The 20398-nt window shown below is 39.7% G+C and overlaps 1 protein-coding gene across 2 annotated transcripts in view; it reads right to left on the bottom strand.

The window, feature by feature from the left end:
* sema5ba (sema domain, seven thrombospondin repeats (type 1 and type 1-like), transmembrane domain (TM) and short cytoplasmic domain, (semaphorin) 5Ba) overlaps positions 1-20398 on the bottom strand; it is a 177200-nt gene that overhangs the window by 127404 nt on the left and 29398 nt on the right. For both annotated transcript variants that reach the window (XM_046054421.1, XM_046054420.1), the window contains exon 2: positions 7700-7764. The gene's annotated coding sequence lies outside the window, so the exon portion shown is untranslated. The remainder of the gene's footprint in view (positions 1-7699; positions 7765-20398) is intronic.

Below are 20398 nucleotides of genomic sequence, written 5' to 3' on the forward strand. Positions count from 1 at the left end.
GGGGGGGGGGGGGGGGGAGGCATCCTGTCACAAACAAAAGACAGACGATCAAGCCTGACGCTATTTGCAACACTGTTGCTTTGCAAAACATGCAGCTATGATTAAATCCATTGTGATGTAATTAGAAAAAAAACATCTTGTATCCTGTTTTAATTGCTATGTGGTCTCACAACACAATTTCTCGTTACGGTCTTCTTGATGCGTGACCCAGGCATTATGCCAGGAAATCTGGTGCTGAAAATAAAAACAACTCTGATCACTGGTGGCATTGTTTACTGCCCCGATACGCAACACGCCTCCAATGCTATGTTTATAATTCCAAAAGGGAGCTGTCGTCCTCACAGAGCATCTAAAGGGGCCGTGTTGTGTGGTAATTGTGATATAATCACCCGCACCAGAAAAAGAAATGCAGCCTCTTTTCTTGATGAAATACAACAACCAAATGATTCCTTAATTTTTGTTCATTTTCTCATTAGTTCTGTAAATGAGCAGTTTGATCAAGCTGAGCTGTAAATTAAAGACTGCAGCGCGGACATCTTCATCAAACAGTGTGTGGATGGTTTCATAAAGTGCCAACCAGAATCTTAGTATCCCAGACATCTTCTGGGGAAAAACATGAACACACTTCTCCAGCTAGAACTATCAGTCATCTGTGCAAGGAGAATGATTTTCAAAGATCAAATTACCACTCTGAAACAGATGGTTTAAGGCTTTTTTGTGTATCTATGCGTGTGTCTATTTTTTGTTATACACTTCAATATTCACAGGGAGCAGAACTAATAAGACCTTCTCTATCAATCCTGCTCCCTAATGTTGGTGTGGGATGACATAAAAGAATCCAGAGATTGAAAATACAAAGAAACATCCACTGCCCCAAACCTCAGAGTAATTAATTCTGTAAAGAAACCTAATTCTGCCAAAAAGGAGGAGGTCATCCTGTAGAAGAGCAAGGATTACATGTAATCCCATTTATTGAAGAAAATGTATCTTTTTAAAAGATGGCACAACTAGGTGAGATGCCGTTAAAGTTTGTAACAGAGTGCATACGACGTGGACGACATATGATTGAGAGACATGTATGGATGAGAAAAAAACAGGTTTGCTGTACATGCTGAATAGGGCTAACATCTGTACTTTGATTGTTTATGGTGAATACACTGCAAAACCTTGTTAGCTGGCCAGGGCCTTTTGGGAGTTTACAAGTTCATCCTGTATCGCCATGGGTTTTCTCTGAGTGCTCCAGTTTCCTCCAACAGTCCAAAGACATGCAGGTTAGATTAAATTGAAGACTCAAACTTGTCTGTGGGGGTGAATGGTCGTTCTCTCTATATGTCAACCCTGTGATAGACTGGACCTGACCTGTTTCTGATCACAATGTGGGCAGAAAGGAGATAATGACAATGCTTATTAGTACAGGTGTAAATGCAAAGGCCTGTAGATCAGATGACATTATCCAGATGATGTATCCATTTAGGCGTTAGTGCCAGGTGTAAACTGGATATCTATCTTTGAGCTAATCTAGTCTAAACTAAGATGAAGGTAACCCGAACCTATGTCTGTATTTCACACATGGAGATAAACACTCTTTAATGTCACGAGTCTATCCATACCAAAAAAGCATACGTTTACATGCCCGTGTATGAAGAAAACCAATGTAGCAAAACTATGTGAGTGTTAATTGAAACTTTTGCATCATAACACATTTCATGATGTAAATAAATTATTTTGGGGTCATTTCAGAGAACATACAGTTATCTTCACAACCACCATGTGGTTCCACATCACAGGCTCATCAAACGACTAATGGGAAAATAGACACACTAATCTGATTTATAAGGTGCTTTGATAAATACTGTATTGAACCATTTCCTAGGTATCCCTTGAAGAGGTGAAATTAATTTGGCTTAACAATGGAATCCCTGAAATGCCCTAACAGGGTCTGATGATAAAAATAAACACATAAATAAATAATAATTGAAGCTCCACTGTTGCTGTTCACTTCATCTACAAAGTGAAATAAGGCAGAATAAAAGATTTGAATGTCAGTGGGCATCAGAGGAGACATCAGCAGAGAGAAAAAAACACACTAAACTCAGACTGCGTGTCAACTCATATACTGTGCAACTGTGTCAAGCTTCCCAGTTCATAGACTGGTCACAATGATCAAAAACACATTACTGACATCAACAATGCAGGATACACATTTGGCCTTTTGTTAACCCAGATGCTTAAAATGAGACTGGCAGCCATCATTTTTCTATTATTGTCTGTCATAGCTCATGGGCATCAATACAGTATATTCTTCTGATGTATGTTTTTTTTGCGTCGTATAAAAAACACCTTTGTAATGGAAATGGATAATGAGCTTTTCTAGAGGGGTTAATCAAACCTATTGTTCTGCAGGAATGAAAAGACGTGAAAAGACGTGAAAGGCAGTTGATTGATTGTGCGGGGGGAAAAAGAATTGGTGTCCTTTTCTTTCAGGCAATTCCTTGTTTCCTTCATGATACAAGAAGTGATTTATTTTGACAGCTACCTCATTGAGTTTTATTTCATCCAAATGAAAAGTCTTTGTTGTGACTTAAACAAGAGAGAAAGAGAAAGGGAGAAAAAGAGAAACAGACAGACAGAAAAGAGTATAAAATGATAAAACAACAATATAAAGATGGCAAGTTAACGACACAGAAATAAACTTGTGAAAGTAGCTGTTGAGTGTAGCTGTGAATAGGCCGCTGGCTGAGGGCCTGGTGGGCTCAATTTGACCCCACAGAGGAGGAGAGTGCACAGTCCAGGTCTATAATTAGAAAACACACAGTGCCACTAATCCTTATTGAATGATTAAGCAGCAAACAGCAAGTTCACAGCCAGGAACCCTCAACCGACCGGCTGTGGAGAGTCAAAGTGGTTTTCCCACTGAGTGAAAAATTTGACAGAGGTTAGAGTAAAATTCTCCTTTGTGGTCAGATTCAGGTGAAACTGGTTTAGCCCAAAATAAATTAAGGGTTTCAAATAGGATTTTAGAAATGTTAACACATTAAAGATGGATTTACACTTGCGGTTACATGTGGAGCCTGTAACCCCCTCACGCACAACAGCTTGTGCACGTGAAGACCAAAGGAACTGTAATTGATTGGACTGCTTGTGTTCTTGTGTTTCCATGCTGGAAGAGTCTGTGGTGGGGCCACGGTAACGCCTGACGGAGAAGCACAATTCCAGCCTTCCAAAGCTTCTCTTACAGGCTCTCTCTTCAAAACTAGTTAATTCAAAGTCAACTGTGTAAGTGGAGAGACATGTTCCTTGCTATTTTTGCTTCACATTCATATGCCTGCATAGTTCATGACTAACCAAAAAGAATCAAGGATTTTTGATAGAAGGAAGAAAAAGCAATCATTATCCAAAGACATTGCCTTACAGAAGCCAATCATCTTCCTCTCCGCTCCATAAACCTAGAGACTATTTAGAGAGAAAGCAATCTGTTCAGCAGCAGCACTAAGAGGAGGTAAATGCAGTTTGTCAAATTTACAAGCACATGTACACAAACCAGTCCACCCTCTATTGTGGTCTAGTTACATGAATAGCTTTACACCCTGTCAGGGCTAGTTTACATCAACATCGCTTTACACAATCATAAACCATTTATACATTCCACACTGAGCTTTGTAGGAAACTCTAAAAAGGTATTGACATTAAGACGTTAATCAGATAGATAAAAAGTATTTTTAGTATTTGAGTCCAGATTTATATGTTTTCATTGCCTCCTTCCATTTAAACAGACAGCTGCAGCAGATGCCAGCTCTGGAGTAGCTGCAGAAGACAGCTAATCATTAGCAAGTTAGCCTCCATTATGGTCTGGGATCCAGGCCTGGTGATAAAGAACCAAAGGACTCAGGACTCAGGACTCAGTTTAATGATCCAAAGATCAGTGCAGGATTTACAGGCTCAGGGTTTCCACAACAGCCCCTAGACAAAAGCCTCCTCCCTTCCTTCATCTACTTCAGCAGAGGGAATGAGTTCATAAAAGCAGGAAACAATGTTCGAAAGTAATGACATTTCCCACCGATCGTGGAAAGAAAAAGAAAATGAAGGAGACATCAATCACTGAGGTAAAGCTTCCAGTTGATTAGATGATAAATAAGGCAAGGTGCCAAGAACAAACATTTCACACACGAGGAGTTTTAAAGTGCCTTCAGCAGCCCTCTTATTTAGTTTTCTTTGAAGAGTTTGACATTATAGCTCATGGTGCACTTGGAATTTATGGGCGTTTGGTGGAAACTCGATTCAACCGTTTCAGGCCCAGAGGATCAACCGCTCTATATTGAGTCTGAGCTACCTGCTGATGTTTGAAATGAAGACTAAACTTCCACCAAAACTCGAAGTGGATGCCATCCATAACTGACAGACATTTATATGTTGCAAGCACTCTGCAACGGCTGAAATCCTTCACACAGACAGTGTCTGCTCTTCCATCTCAGATGATTTATCCAAGCATCTAAAATCCCCCCTGAAACATTAAAGCACTGACCAGGTCAAACAATGCATCCCCAGTTCTTTCTTCTTCCCTGGGCTGTGCACCTGCTCATTATTTAACATCTTAAAGCAAGACCAGTGTTTAATATGTTTTGAAGCAGCCAGCTAATTGAGAAAATTAAGGGGGCTCCAGGGGCCTTAGAAAACATTTTCTGACATGAGCATCCAGTTTTGTACTTTCTTACACAGCGCCAAATTGTTGGGCATACTTTATTGCAGACTGAAGGTTCTGTTTGACATCAAAAACTGTTGAAATCAGTTTTATATTTTAGATGAACTGTACACATTTGCACATGATATTCACGAAAGACTATTCACCAGCTAAACTGAGAGCTTACAGCAGCTGTGGTTTACCCGAAGGGGGAAGGAAAATTCCAAAAGTTGAAGGAAAAGCACCTAATTTGTCGCAAGCTGATGATTTGTTGCTACATGGCTAATCAGCAATTAGTCCACTGAAAGAATGGCTCTAAATCTTGCTATGGGTAATGGATGAATACATGCAGGTCTGACAGAACTGGCATGGACAACACATTCCAAGTCCCCTTATCAGATCCAGGATTTCCAACTCTAGATGAAGCCAAGAGATGACATCATCAGCTGGCAAGTGTTTTAAGATTATGTCACATCGGCCTTGGTCCGAGTGATTTTTACTCATCTCATGAGACCCTCTCCATCAACGTCACCATCCCCCCGACAGGGTGTGAATGCCTCCTCTGTTAGCCAGGCCAAGGATCTGCCAGCGGCCCCTCAGTTTGTGGGCTGAATGGGCACGGCTCGGCCACGTTTTAAGGCACCCTAATGTACCATGGCTGGACCACAATGGCAGCGTGGTAATTTGCCAGGGATAATGACGCTCCCTTAATTCGACCCTAGGGGCCACAAACAGAAAGCTTTAAAGAGAATCCCCATACAGGGATGAGTCCCCCCCCCCCTTTTTTTTCTAGGTCTCTCTCTCTCTCTCCCTCTCAGTCCACCCCTTCTCTCTCTTTATTGGCCTGAAAGGAGCTTGTTTTCTTCCGGCTTATTGTCATCCTGAACTAAATATCAGCAAACAACAGCAGGGCTGGAAGAGACAACATGCCAACCACGACTGGAGCCCCTGATCTCCTCCAGGAGCCAAGAAAACCAAGACAAACACAGCGGAGCTTCTTCAAAACAACCAGAGAGGGAGCACAATGCTCTGCTCCAATGACACATATTAGGGAAAGACATTTAGGCCACAAATTGAATCGAGTAGAGTAAGTGAGAAGGAGGCGAGTGCTAAGCAAGGGAGTAAAACAACAGAACGTAAGCAAATGCCAAGGCCGGCCTTCAGGGATATTAAATACAGAGAGCGAGAGGAGGGTGAGATTGGAGCAGAAGTGGTCTGTGCTTTTCATGATAAATTGAATTCTACAAGGCTTTTGTTTTTGGCAGTAAAGGTGTGTTTGACAAGTTAAAATGTTCACTCTCAGCTTGAGCATTGTTTCATCCCAAAAATAACATGATCTGGATTTTATTTAGGGCCACGATCAGGGGATAAACCCTAAAGAGATTTATTTTATATTTGTGATAACATTGGTCCTCATGTTGTTAGCAGTAAATAAAATAACTGATGGCAGATGGCAACCGCTGCAGCAGATACATCAAAAGGTTATTTACAGGGGTGATAACATGTGATTGTCTTGTATGAGGAGTTTGAGGGCTTGCTTTGTATGTTTTCCAATTCGACTTCCACTTCAAAATGTCCTTGTGTCATCTGACTCGGCTACATTTCATGAATGACACATTTTACTCTCAACAATTTTTTATCTTGGATGAGGATATGGTCGACAAGTGAAAAACGTTTTGAACAACAGCAGATAACACGGCTTCAGGCAATATGCTTGCTCAGTATTCTCATATTTATGTTTATTCAGATAATCTCTAATTATGCATGAACAAAGATAACAGAATGTGTATGATCCATTAATCTACATGAAGTCTTAATCACGCCATTCCCATGCAAACAAAGCAGAGCTTGATTACTGTGAATACCAGATTGAACTGAAGTCATATATTGATGACGTGTACAGCATTCAGATGTTTCAAATTAAACAATTACACAAAAACCCACATTTTCCATGAGCTTTTTTTTTTTTTTTGCCAAAAGCGAATTATTGCTTGCTCCCTATTTCCACTTCATTTTCTGATCTTGTCACAAGAGGACCCTGTTTGCATAGCTGAACAAGACCTCTTGGAGCTGGAAATATAATGACTTCTGGATGCATTAGAAGATTTTTTAAATTAAGATTTTTTAAATTAAGGTATTTTTTAGTAAAGCTGTAAATGATAGGGTTGAACAAGTTTTGCGATATTGACCATGTGAAAGCAACTTTTTGGTCCGGCTGGTGACCTATGTTGCAGGTCAACTCCCTCAATCTCTATATAATAAAGGCTAAAATGCCTGAAAACGATTCTAAAAAGCAAAAGGCAATGAGCCTCTGGTTTTGAGGGATGTAATACTGAGAGTACTGTCTACTGTTTTGATAATCTAATAAATAGCAGTCATGCAAATGCATTGACAGCAACTCCAGTCTGTTCTGGTGGAGGTGAAAAGATAAGGTAATTGTGCCCTCGTGTCACATCTCATCTGAACAATTTTACTGTACAGTGTCAATTAGGCTCAAGGCTGTCTGCACCAGAATGATTCACTCATTCACATGCACAGAGACAGAGAAGGAGAGAGAGAGAGCGGTAAAACCCATCCATTAGCAGCACGCGTGAAGCCCCTCCACCAATCACACCACCTCTGCTGCTTATCCTCCTTTCTTCCACCTCCGCTGCTATACTCTTGCCGCCGCTTTTCAAATCACTCATTGTCAGAATAAAGCGCTTTTACCAAAAAAAAAAATGGCTGCCTTACTTGTGCTACAGAGGCCACAGAGATTTTGGGGGGGAGGCAAGAAAAATGTGTAGAGAAATAGACAATGAGATAAAAAAAGAATAAAAGCAATCCCTCATTGCCGAGATATCCACAAGACCAGAGGGGAGTTTAGTGTTTGCCAGCAAAACTGAGCACACAAAAAAACCCAAAGTAAATTGTGGAACAAATTAAAATCAGAAATTCAGGTAAAAGATGCAGAAACTAATCAAAGAAATGCACGAAAGTGGCATGAAAAGCTTTGAACGAATAAGATCAAAGTGTACTCACCCACTAAGCATCACTGGGGCGTGGGGAGGGGGCTGAGAGGGCTGTCTGTCCTTTTCAAACTAATTCTAGAAGAACGGAGAGGGAGAGAGAGAGAGAGAGAGAGAGAGAGAGAGAGAGGAGGGGGAAGGGTGAGTCTTTCAGTAGCAGCTCGCCTCCTTCTCATAAGCAGAGTGCAGAGCCACAAAGAAGTGCTGGCGCTCTCGTAAACAAACCGCCAACTTTTTAATGGAGCAGAGAAGGCGGAGCAGGACTGGCATTTAAACTGAGACTTCATGGGGTTGGGACCTGGAGGAAAAAGAGGGACCTGCAACATGCTTTTACATCGAGTGGAGGCCTAACTGGACAATAACAAACCACAAAGTTCAATACAGTTCAAACCCTTTAAACCCTAAACCCCTGTAAAACACAATAAGCTATGTATTGCCTAGAAAACACAGCCCAAACGTGTTCAACTGTAAATGAACAATATAGATGTAAATGAGGTGAACGGATGCCTAATTGTGTTGAATCAAACACAGATGCTAATATGCAAAGAGCACTTAGGGTTCCAGGCTTTTTGATCTCAACGGCACAGAGCAAATTGGAACAAATAGCTGGTTGGTTTCTACGGCAACCTGAAAGAGCAGCTCAGACTTGGCATCCCTCTTGCGGCGTCAACAGCTGAGATATGGCTGCTGTTTCCTTCACTTTCCACACAGAGCAGCAAAAATTTATATAAGAAAGATTGATTATTGCCATCTCATTGCTGAAGTGGGAATGATCACTTCTGCTTAGATTTACAGTATAATCGACTGTGCATTCATGTATGATGCTGCTACTCATTAGCATGAATGCAGCACTTGACAAACATGTACTCAGCAGATGCCTTTGACAGACTTTAGTGCTGCAACAATTATTGATGTGGGGTTTTTTTCAACAAACTTATTTGTCAGTTAGTGTATAAATAAGAAAATATTGAGCAATGTCCATTAGAAGTTCCCACAATCCAAACTTGTTTTGCCTAGATACTAAAAAGCAATTCAAATCAATTTTAAATTATATAAAACAGAAAATAGCAGCCAATTCTCACACTTGAGAAGCTGGAACTAGACAATACTTTTTGCTTCATAAATTAATCGATTATCAAAATTGTTGTTTGTTAATTAAAATCCTGGACAACGTTCTTCCACCAGATTTTCCTGCGCAATACTGAAACTCTGAACCACCACAAAGACAGGTAGACAAATGCAGTAAAGAGGATTTTCTATGGAGCTAAGCTGAGAATTTAGGGCTGAGCAGCGGGAAGTGTCCGCTCAAACAAAAAAACTCCCTATAATCTCCAATGTCAGTGTGGGATCAGGCTTTATTCTCTACAACAAGTGAGGAGGAAGAATTCTCATAAACTGCTAAGTCTGTGACCTATAGTCTTACTTTCTTTCAGACACACACACACACACACACCCCCCAATCTCCTGCAGTGATGCCTCTACACCAGACAGTCAGGCAAAGTCTGGGACTACTCAACCTCGCTCAAATTCAGTAGAACTTTATTGACCAGTTAACTGACAGGCATGTGACAGTCAGCGTGATGCAAATCACACTGCAGAGTTGTGGTCTGATAAAAGACAGATAACAAGTCGATAGCAACAGATAACATCAGAACCAATGCCCCATTCCTCATACGTGGAGAAAAAAAGCTATCTAGATTAGAATGTTGATGATTTGACCAAGCGGGAAGCTTCCGGTCTGAGACGCGAATCCAATGCATAAGTCCCTTAAAACCACATTCTATTGAACGGCCAGCAGGGGGCGACTCTTCTGATTGCAAAAAGAAGTCCAGTACCATTATAATGGTAAAATGACCCTACCTCTCACCTGATTTATTACCTCAGTAAACACTTTCATTATGAGTTTATGGTCTCAATCGCTAGTTTCATGTCTTCTTCAATATAACATGATGTTCCTTTAGTAAATCATGGTCCCATTTAGAGGAAAATAGATGTGAATTACAGATGCACCTAGCTAAGCAACCTAGCTAGCTCCACACATGGCTGTTAGCTCCACAGTCTCGTGTAAATATGGTCATGTCGCTGGTTGCAAAAACTCAACATGGCGGCACCCTATCGGTAAAACTGGATTAAAAATGGCAGTCCACAAACCAAAGGGGGACGTCACGATAACTACGTCCACATCTTACATACAGTCTATGGATGTGACACGAGTCTGGATTGTTTGGTTCCTTCAAAGGTGGTTTAAAATGTATCTGGAACTGGTGCCAGAGGAACTCGTCCTTAAACCCAAACCTGAAAAAGAACTGGCTTATTGACAGCTACCTGGATCGTAACCAAGATGTTTTAGGATGAACCCCATATGAATTGATTTTCAAACACAAATGTCTCGCCCTAACAAAAGAGTGTTGATATAATTAGGATTTAGATGAGAAAATGCAGGTTATTGAGAAATCACTGTGATCTGTAGGTGTAATCATCACAACTGAATTTCCATAATAAAGAGTTACTTAAAGATAATAAAATATATAACAAATTATCAGTTTGTACACCAAAAATGAACAAAATTAAACTGTGAGCAAAAAGACAAACTCAACTCAAAGATTCTTACAGACTGTTACGAGACCAACAGAGCCGAAACATGTGATCATATACATCAAATGTGGCAGTTCCCGTGGTTGGAGAAGACAACCAAAATTAGAGCTTTGTCGGCAGGATTAAGAATACAGATGTCTTCCTGTGTCAGCTACAAAAGTAGCGACAGAAAAGTGTGGATGAGATTGACACTAACTGTACAGGTTGTTGTCAGTTTGTTTACAGAAATAACAACTCTTAAATCATCATTTTTTTTCCATTTTCCTTTTTGACTGAAAATGATGTTTACAGAGCGGTATGACATCAACTGCTGATTGGTTAAGAGGAAAATAACAACCTCTCCCGAACCGAAAACAGCTAATGTAAACACAATGTCAGACTTTATTATGAAAACAAAATGGCAATACTGCCTGATTTTTTGGGCCAACAGTAAACACTAGCAGCTCTGTGAGATACTAACATCAGCTTGCTAACATGCTCACAATGACAATGTAAACATGCTGATGTTTAGAAGTCATGTTTATCACCATTTCCCACTTTTTATTGTGTCAGCAGCACGTTAAGATTTTGCAAATAAGCACAAAACACAAAGTAAGTAATTTCGTATTTAGACATAAAAGTATTGGACAAATCAAAATTTTGACCTGATGAAGGCACTAGATGAAAGGTAACTTGAATGGGGGGACATGAATGTGTGCACCAAATTTCATGGCAATCCGTCCAATAGTTGTTGAGACATTTCAATCTAGACTGACCCACCAGCCATTTTGACTTGCAATAGCAGGAAAAGAACAGATGTAGTTGATAATATCAGCAACAACAGCTTTCCAATTAGGGGAGCTAGTTCCAGGGTCTTAGAATTGGGCATGCTGGCTCACCACCATGGCTTACTGAGACACTTACTGGAACTGAGCCATTGTTAAAGAATGATTATTTAAAAAGATAATCATGGTAATAATCACGAGTCTGAATCGAGAGTGAAAGGCAATAGACATCCCCTGATACCATAATATAATAATAGTACAGCTGAAACAATTTCAAGATGCCCAAGTTAACTTTTTGAGCTTTTGCATTTTACAGTAGTATCTCAGATAGACATCGGGTGCTTTATTAATTTTTTTCTTTTACTTTTTCGATGTTATTCTATTTCTCTTTTCCTCTACCTTAAGTGAATACACACAAACACACACACACACACACAAACAGAGGAGATCGAGATATATATATAGCAGCAATTAGAATAGCTACTTTCTGTCTCTCCACCTTTCTAATCTTGAATTAGTCGTTGAAAGTTATCTGCCTGTTTGGCAGTCAGTCAGTATGTGTGTGTGTTTGCTTGTTTGTGTTTGCGTGTTTGTGTGTGTGTGTGTGTGTGTGTGTGTGTGTGCATTCTCTTGAACTTAAGATGCTCTATAACCAGAGGTCCTTCTGATAACGGACCGCAAAGCAGTCAGGAGGTTGAGATTACACTCCTCTGCTCAAATCTAGAACTTTATTTTGGTATGTCAAAACTTTTGCAGCTCACCGCAGTGCGCCGCCCCCCCCCCCCCCCCCCCCCCCCCCCCCCCCCCCAGCGGGTCCAGCAGTGAAAATCAAATTCTCCTAATTAAGCGCCAGTTATTGATAACTGAATAAGACAGTTTAATTGAGACTTAGTGGGAAGTAGGTGAGGAGGCTAGTTATGAAACGGCAGGAGTTCACAACTCGACAACTCATGTTTATCTCTCACACACACAAACACACGTTTACACAGTATACTTGTGTAGTTTAATGTTCCTCCTTCAGGGCAGTAAAGGAAATATGTCTAATTAGGAGCGAATTACTGCCTGCAGCTTTCCAGTTTACATCAGACTCTGGCAGTGTGCTGTTGCTAAATAAACTTTTGTTTCTGATGCCACCCAAAGTCTAACAAACAAGTTCCTAGGTTTTACTGAACAAGGACACACTGCATGATATAAACTGAGACAGCAGTACTCCCAAAAATATTTCACTACTCTGTTGTAGAGTCACAGAAATGTCTTATATTGTCACTGGGGTATCTTCTGATGTTACCACCAATACGTGTATTTGTCATTGAACTCACAATTTTCTTCTTAGTCATCAACGGCAATATTGGTCTGTGCTCTGTGTGGCTGGAGTTCAAATGAATGGACCTAATGTTTGAATGTAAGCTTTTAAAAGAAAAAAATCTAAAACACTGCTATTTTAAATTTCACTTGAACAATGTTTGATCATCTATGTATGTCAATGCACTTCACATGTATGTGGTCACAAAATGACAGATTAGATAAAATGCACTGAGCATTTCAAACGCATTTATATAATTATTTAGCTTTTATTTATATAAAATTTAGCACCACAATAAACTTCCACCATGCAGTGAGTAACAATAAGAACAGCAGACAGCAGACACTTCTCTGTGCTCACTCACATTCTGAGTAAACAATGAGTCTCATAGATAAGCCATGTAATGACACAGTTTCTAAATTACCTCAAGAATAGTTTGTGCATTATGCATTATTTGTCACATTTTCTGCAAAATGACTAACACATATAGCAATATGTGGTAAAGCCTCATTTAGCCAACATAGCTGAAAACATAGTGCCTCATATGAGCCACCTACTGTATGTAGGTCCAGTTTTTACTTAGAGTACCATACAAAGTAAAACCTCTGTAGATTTTTCAATCAGAATATGGCCGAAAATGTTTGAATCAGTAAATCCCAGGGGTCCGATTACAAATTTAGCAAGACTTTTATCAAATGAGACACTATCCATTTTGAGCTTGTCAGCAGAGTTCTGTAAAAAAAAAATAAAAATAAGCCAATCAGAGAACAAGACAACCCATGTTTGCAGGGCAGAGACAGACCATCATTCAGCACTGATCAGAGTACAGAAAAGGGCAATCACATTCTGTCAACAAATCTGAAAAAGAATGACCTCCACTTAAATTATTAAAAGTCCAAGCATAAGAGAAAAAACAAACCTCCCCTAACACTTAAACTTAATCTTTACAATTCCCAGCCTAAGGGCAAATCCAGACTAAAGCAAACACACACACACACACACAAAAAAAGCATCACTTCCAACGGGAACAGACAGGATCTTGGAAATAGACTGACAGAAAACATGGCTATCCAAAAGGTGAAGTCTTTTATACATTGTGATATTGGACTGGTAGAGACTATTATCTGGTCTAAATGTAATTTGAGAAATTATACTATTACACAGAAAGACACTGAAGAGTATCCACCCCACAAAAAACAAAGTCTTCCTGACATTTGTGTTAAGAGACAGACAAACTGCCAATAACAAGCAGTTATAATAGTTTAGTATGTAGTAGTAATGACCATCCGTTATCTTATAGGGTAGTTTCAGTATTTTTAAACCTATTTTCACAGATCGAAATGACTAGTAGGTACAAAAGGTTTTGGAGTTTGTGCAACAGATGACTTCAGTCGACAGCCGCGAACCACCAGCGTGTTCTTTTGGGGGTAATTGTGCCCGTCAAAGTTACATCCACAAAAAGTGCTTCAAGTCATGAATGGACTTTTTCGGAGCCCAGGACACTTTACATTATTTACATCCCAATCTAATAAGTTAAGTCAGGTCAAATGATAACAACTTCATAACTATAGCAACAAATAACTGATTTGTCTCAGAAGGCTTTACAATCTGAACAACATACGGCACCCTCTACTGCTAGACCCTCCCTTCAGATGAGGAAAAGCACCACCAAAAGAAATGATTTTTTTATTTATTTTATTTCCAATGTGTGCATTTTCCATCCATCCATTGTCAACCGTTTATCCTGCGTACAGGGTTGCGGGGGGGCTGGAGCCATGTGTGCATTTTATGGTATGCTATTCTAATAAAACCCAATGAATCTAATTGATTGGAGGGAGAGAGAGAAAGACAGAGAGAGAGAGAGAGAGAGATGGAGTGAGACAGTGGCAATTACACTGTTTATATAATATAACACATTCAACAGGCTGGTGGCTGTTGCATACAGACATTTCGGCGTGGTCACATAGGAGCACACACAGGAGCGCGCACGCGCACACACACACACACACACACACACACACATATTCTGCTTCCCAAAGGTTGACTCTTACAGACAAGGCGGTTTAACTTGCACAACCTGAAACCATGGCATCACGTTCACAAGCAAAGTCATCCATTACCCTTGTTATTCTGCTCCGTCCTCCTACGTCTCTATAGTGGCCAGGTTTCCAGCCCAGTTTCATATGTCCTTGGCTTTCCATCATAGTACTTGACACCTGTTTATATCTGGCATGACCTCTGACCCTGCACTCCCCATTCTCAGAGACAGCCTCTCCAGGTTAGTTGAGAGGTCACTTTTGTTATTGAGAGAGTGGTGACAAAGAGCTAAAATGTTACAGCTAAGATGTAAACAAGAAGTGAGCGTAAAGACCACAGAGAGAATAAAAGTATCACCGTAAATGGGGACAGGGTGGCTGTTTGTGTCCATGCAATAACACATCCACATCTGCACATATTTATTAAGTAAGTAAGTAAGTAAGTAAGTAAGTAATTACGTAGGTAAGTAAGTAAGTCTTATATAAATATGTGTTCCTGTACTTCCATATTTGTGAAAAGCAAATTCAGACCTTGTGTCACGTGTTATGTGTTTCTATATGATTGCTAACTAACCTATCAAGTCTGGTCTCTGTCGTAATTAAGTGGCACCTCCATTAAAGAAGCCTGGGGCTCCTAATACATCAGCGTTATCTTTAATGCTACAAACTGCACGCCTAATCAACTGGCTTAGAAAAATAATGGAGAGCTAACTACCCTATTTAAATGCATCACTCCTCAGAAACGTGACATCCCCTCATACAGGCTGTATTGTACCAGGGCTGGATGAAATACTGAATGTTCAATCTTCACAAAAGTCGATGTTGTTGGCGATAAGAACTTATTTTCATTATAGCTCTGATCTTAATGTGGCTTTTATTTACTTGATCAAGTATTTTTTAAACTAATGCGGTTTCCCAATAGGTTACAGTGAGTGCAGTAGCACTACCAGATCAATGAGTTTTCAACTGATTATTGTTAAGATTAATTGAGTGCTTGGACAACGCTTTTTTTTATAGATAAATACATACATTTCTCAACAATTGCCGTAATTGTTAAATGCACTCACCGCTGCAATAGGCAGAATAACAAATGATGGAAAATAAAAAACAAACATAAACAATGAATTTACAGCAGTTGTCATAACGGATCATAAGTCATTGTATTAAGGTGTCAGCGACAGTGATCAACGACCGAGCACCTTTTCTAGTGTCTAACAATATTTAGAATGTCTTGCTGCAGTAGCTACATCAAGTCAGTAAGGAGAAGTCTGTAGACTGACAGGCTGGCATTCAGGAGTAAAGCTCCATGAAATAGCAGTTGCTAACAAGAACACACTGACACCTGAGAGGAACAGAGGCCTCGTTTTGTGCTTACACATCCACATCTGCATGTATTTATTGTGTTATATAAATATTTTTGTTCCTGTACTTCCATATTTGTAAAGAGCAATTTCAGAACTGGTGTCATGTGTATGTGTTTCCATCTGATTGCTAACTAAGCTCTCAAGTCTGTTCTCTGTTGTAATTAAGTGGCACCTCCATTAAAGACGCGTGGGGCTCCTAATACATCATGCGCCATTAGCCTAATTCTTACCTTGTATGAGAAAATGACACATACAGGTTTTCATGTTGCTACCAACGCTTTCATATCCTACAAATCTGCAAACTTTATTTCAGTGTTTGCATCTACAATAAAGGACATTTTAGATTATTAAAAATTTTATGTAATTTTGAGTAGAGGGAGTAGTTTTAAAACATCAATTCTGACTCTTATTTAATTTTGTATTTTGTGCCTTAACTATTACGGTTGCTGAAATGTCTAGAAAATTCAAAACATATTTGGATAATGCATTCATCTTGTACATGTTTTCTGACTGATAAGCATTTGCTTTAAGCCACAGATTATGCATAAATATCAGCACATTACATAGAAAAAAATTCATTCATTCAGAAATCGGTTATAGCACACAATTCAACAAAGAACTGAAGTAAGAGAAGAATGACCATGAAAGTAGTAAGACAGATAAAGGACATACAAAAGGCCTGCAGCACGTTGGTCATTCCTTTCAAACTAGTCTGTGATGTTTTTGCAGCCCTAGCGGTGCAATCCTGCTGTGTGCATCTTGTGTGAGTGATGAAGTCTTTCCAACAGTCTTCATGTGGTACTGGGACTGTTGATTAGTCTGCTGCTGGAGTAAATGTGGAACCTTTTACAGTATGTAGTGTATGAGTGTATCTATCAGTGCTTTAGGTGTTCACTTCTTTCCACTTCTCTGTTTCTATGTCCTTGAGTGCTTGATTGTGGGAAAGGCTGCTCACATGCATGTGTCTATAAGTGAACTTGGTTGTTCCAAGCATAGTGTTTTGTGTTGCTGCAGAGTGAAGTGCACAGCAAGGGGGTTGAATTGTCTGCAGGCAGCCAGCAGCAGCAACCTCAGCTTCATATCACCATTATACTTATCGAGCTGAATATTGATCTACACGTCCAAATTGTGCAGCAGCCAAATGGCCGTGCTCGTCTTGCCAAGCTGGCTGAACAAGACCTGGATCCGTTTTACAGCACTTGACACAACATGAAAAACATGTGATACACTGTTGTATTCAAGTGATGGGTGCTATTGTGAGGCTGCTGAAGTGTGTAGCACAATAAATGTATCACATTTGGTTCAAACACTAAAACAATCAAGTTCTTATTCAATGTGTTCCAATAATTAGTGTAGCTTATTAAGCCTCTGTGTGCTTTAACCCCAATTAGCTAAAAAAGACAACATGATGTGACTCCCGACTGTGGTCTGAATGAGTGACTGCATTTATGCTCACATTCTGCTTTACATTCGAACACCATTTTCTTTAGCACACATTTACATATTGGTACGGTCAGACCTAGGCTGTGGACCATAGTAGAATGAAAAACATACTAGAAGTGAAGTTTGAGCCTTCAAAATGGTTAAAAGAGTCTAATCCTCACAATGGCTGCAGGAACATTAATCCTTCCTTTGCATTTCTTTTCTTGATTAAAGATGAGCAACACAGACACCCCAGCAGTCGCACAGGATCACAAGGGTTAGGTTCAGATAGCCAGTTCCATTTTGGAACTAAAATATCCAAGCTAAGCTCTGAGTCAAACTTCTTATCAAATCTTCCAGCTTCACTTTTTAGCAGCTCCTTGCAATATATAAAACATTCACAGCATTTGACTAAAGCTAATATGTAATCTATCTGACAAAACAGTTCCTTGAATTTATTTAAGTTTCTGGAATATTAACTTATGTATAACTTTTGTTAAAAAATGTTAATAACTAAACTTAAGTTTGGGTTGCAATAATCTTTTTTAGATCCAGTTACCTGTTGGCAAAATACCAGCGACTGTCCAGCACTGATGCTAACAAATTTCAAATATTTTATCTCTTCTCATTCTGTTTTTATTAGCAATGAACATTGTGCATTCATTAATGTCTTCATTTATGTTCTGAGTGAGGATTTCCAGCATTTGGATCAAGCACAGCATTTCATGAAAAATAAGGTATGTAAATGATATCCATTATTTTAATATGTCAGTTACATATTTAATCAGCATTTCATTTTATATGTTCTGCATTGCTGGATTTGAAAGAAGTCGGCTTCAATAACAAATTCGACACATGATATAGAGTCAATAAAATGCTGTTGAACCACAACCCTTAGATCACTGTGGTCAAATCAATGAACCAGATCAGTACACATATATTAGATGAACAGTATTTATACAAGTATCAGAGTTGGCTGCTCCACAGTGTACATCATGTGCTCCCTATCTCTAATCCTGAAAGTTGGATCTGCCTAACAAAGCTTTGCACTCAAACCCTCCGTAACTCATTATGCCAAACACTTGATCTCAGTTTCCTTCTCATTTTTCTTCTACCTCACATCTCAACAGAGGAAAAACTCTGACAGTAGCTGCATCATTAAAACATGCACAGCAATACGATCCAGCTAAATCCCTGACTTTGTGGGAGGAGAGCAGATGCACTCAGAAACACAGAAAGACAGAACTGATTCTTGAAGTAGTTACTTCTCTCTCAGGAGGGCAAACCATATGTGGCATTGAAAGAGAAGAAAACCATTTGCACCTGCCCCTCACATGCATATTTTCTCCAACAGACACTGGGCACTGAGGTGTAGGGCCCTGTGGATAAGGAACAGAAGCACTGGGGCAAGGAATTATTTATTATGCCAAAGGACACGGCTTCCAAAGGAAGGAAAAGAAAGGATAACTCTCCGTCTTTTCCCTGTTGATCAGACGCCATCAAGGGAAGAAGTGAGCCCAGCTTAGCAAAACAACAGTAAGTATCACCCCGATTGAACAAGAAGGAAAGAGAATGGGCAATGAGGAGGAGGAGGAAACAAGAGGGACGAGAAAGGAAGGGCGCATTTTAGCACCACGCATATCCAGAGAAAAATGCACCTTCGGGGAGCGCTTGCCTGCAAAAGTCTTACACAGAACTTTAAATAAAAATCAGTTTCCTCGGCTGTATGCAGCTGCATCAAAGCAAATTTGAACAGAGAGGGAATCAGCTGTATTATGGCAATCAGTAGCCTGCCGAAGCTGTGCAGCTCATATGCTTTTATACCCTCCACTATGTAAATTACGAGTAGAAAATTGAGTGAAATATTCCCATCAGCCTAATGCATTATGTGAATTAAGCTAACACAGCTTTCAGTCTGCAGTGTTGAAACACAGGGCTAACTCCTCCTGTGAGAAAGAAAATCTCCCCGTGTGGGGAATTAGAATTAACCCTGCCAGGGATGATGACAAACATGAGGTGATCTGACCTTTTAACCCCTGATGTGAATCATGCTCAAGATGCAGACAAGCAAACATTATTCAAGAACAGGGACATTAATCTGCTGCTATGGCAACCTCCACTTTTCTGGTTTTAGGCTTTCCACCATATTTTGGAACCCAGTTGCAGAGATTTGCTCACATTCAGGCATAAGAGCATTAGTGAGGTCCAACACTGATTTGGAGTGATAAGGTCTGACTCACAGTGAGTGTTCCAGTTCTTCCTAAGGGTGTTGGATAGTTTTGAGGTCAGGGTTCTCTATACACCTGAAGGCGTTTTTTGGGAATTTGAAAGGCTGAAACTGCCAGAAAGTTGAAACACACTATTGTCTATAATATCATTGTATGCTATAGCATTCAATTCCTCTTTATTGGAACTAAGGGGCGTTGGCCGAACCATGAAAAAACAGTCCCAGACTGAAGGAATACTACAAACACTTATATACTGTTTGAAAGGTGCTTCTGACATGTTAGCAGCTTTTTCCTGTGGATTTACACCCTCCATACACACTTTGCCACCAACTTCTGCAGTATAATCAACTTTTACGCTGTTGATGTTCAGCATGTTACAAACACTCATCACTTCACAAATCAAATAGTAAATGCAGCACTGGAGCTACGAAGACTTAATGGTGCAACATGGATATGAATGAATGAATGAATGAATGAATGAATAAATCTTTATTGTCCACCGAGATGGAAATTTTTCTTTGGCTCACCAAGACATACAATACAAATGAACATTCAAACAACATCAAGCAGAGTATAATGCATTAAGTTATACTGTGGAGAAACTGTGAGTATCTTCACCTTGTTCCAACACATTTTCTCCACCACATAGCTACCGCGACCTCATACTGTCACTTAGAATCTCTGAATGGATTAGTGATTTAGTGGCAAAACTAGGATTTCTTGTAACATACTGATCATAGGGATAGCAATGGTAGAAAAATTGATAATGTAGGAGTGGATTTATATGTTTCTGTGAATGTTTTGACACTTAGTTCCATTGGACTCCATTCTAACTGCTTTGAATCTAAGCTGAATACAGCTGCCGTGCTCTACAAAGGATCAGGCTGAAAAAAAATTAAGATTCACCTTTCAGGCCTACAAGCCACGGACATTTGAAGTTTGGTTTTTGGTTTGGTTAAGCAGAAAACAAACACTGACCCAAACTGACAGAACCTCAAGC

Source organism: Micropterus dolomieu, linkage group LG07 (assembly GCF_021292245.1).
Source record: "Micropterus dolomieu isolate WLL.071019.BEF.003 ecotype Adirondacks linkage group LG07, ASM2129224v1, whole genome shotgun sequence".
NCBI classification, from domain to species: domain Eukaryota; kingdom Metazoa; phylum Chordata; class Actinopteri; order Centrarchiformes; family Centrarchidae; genus Micropterus; species Micropterus dolomieu.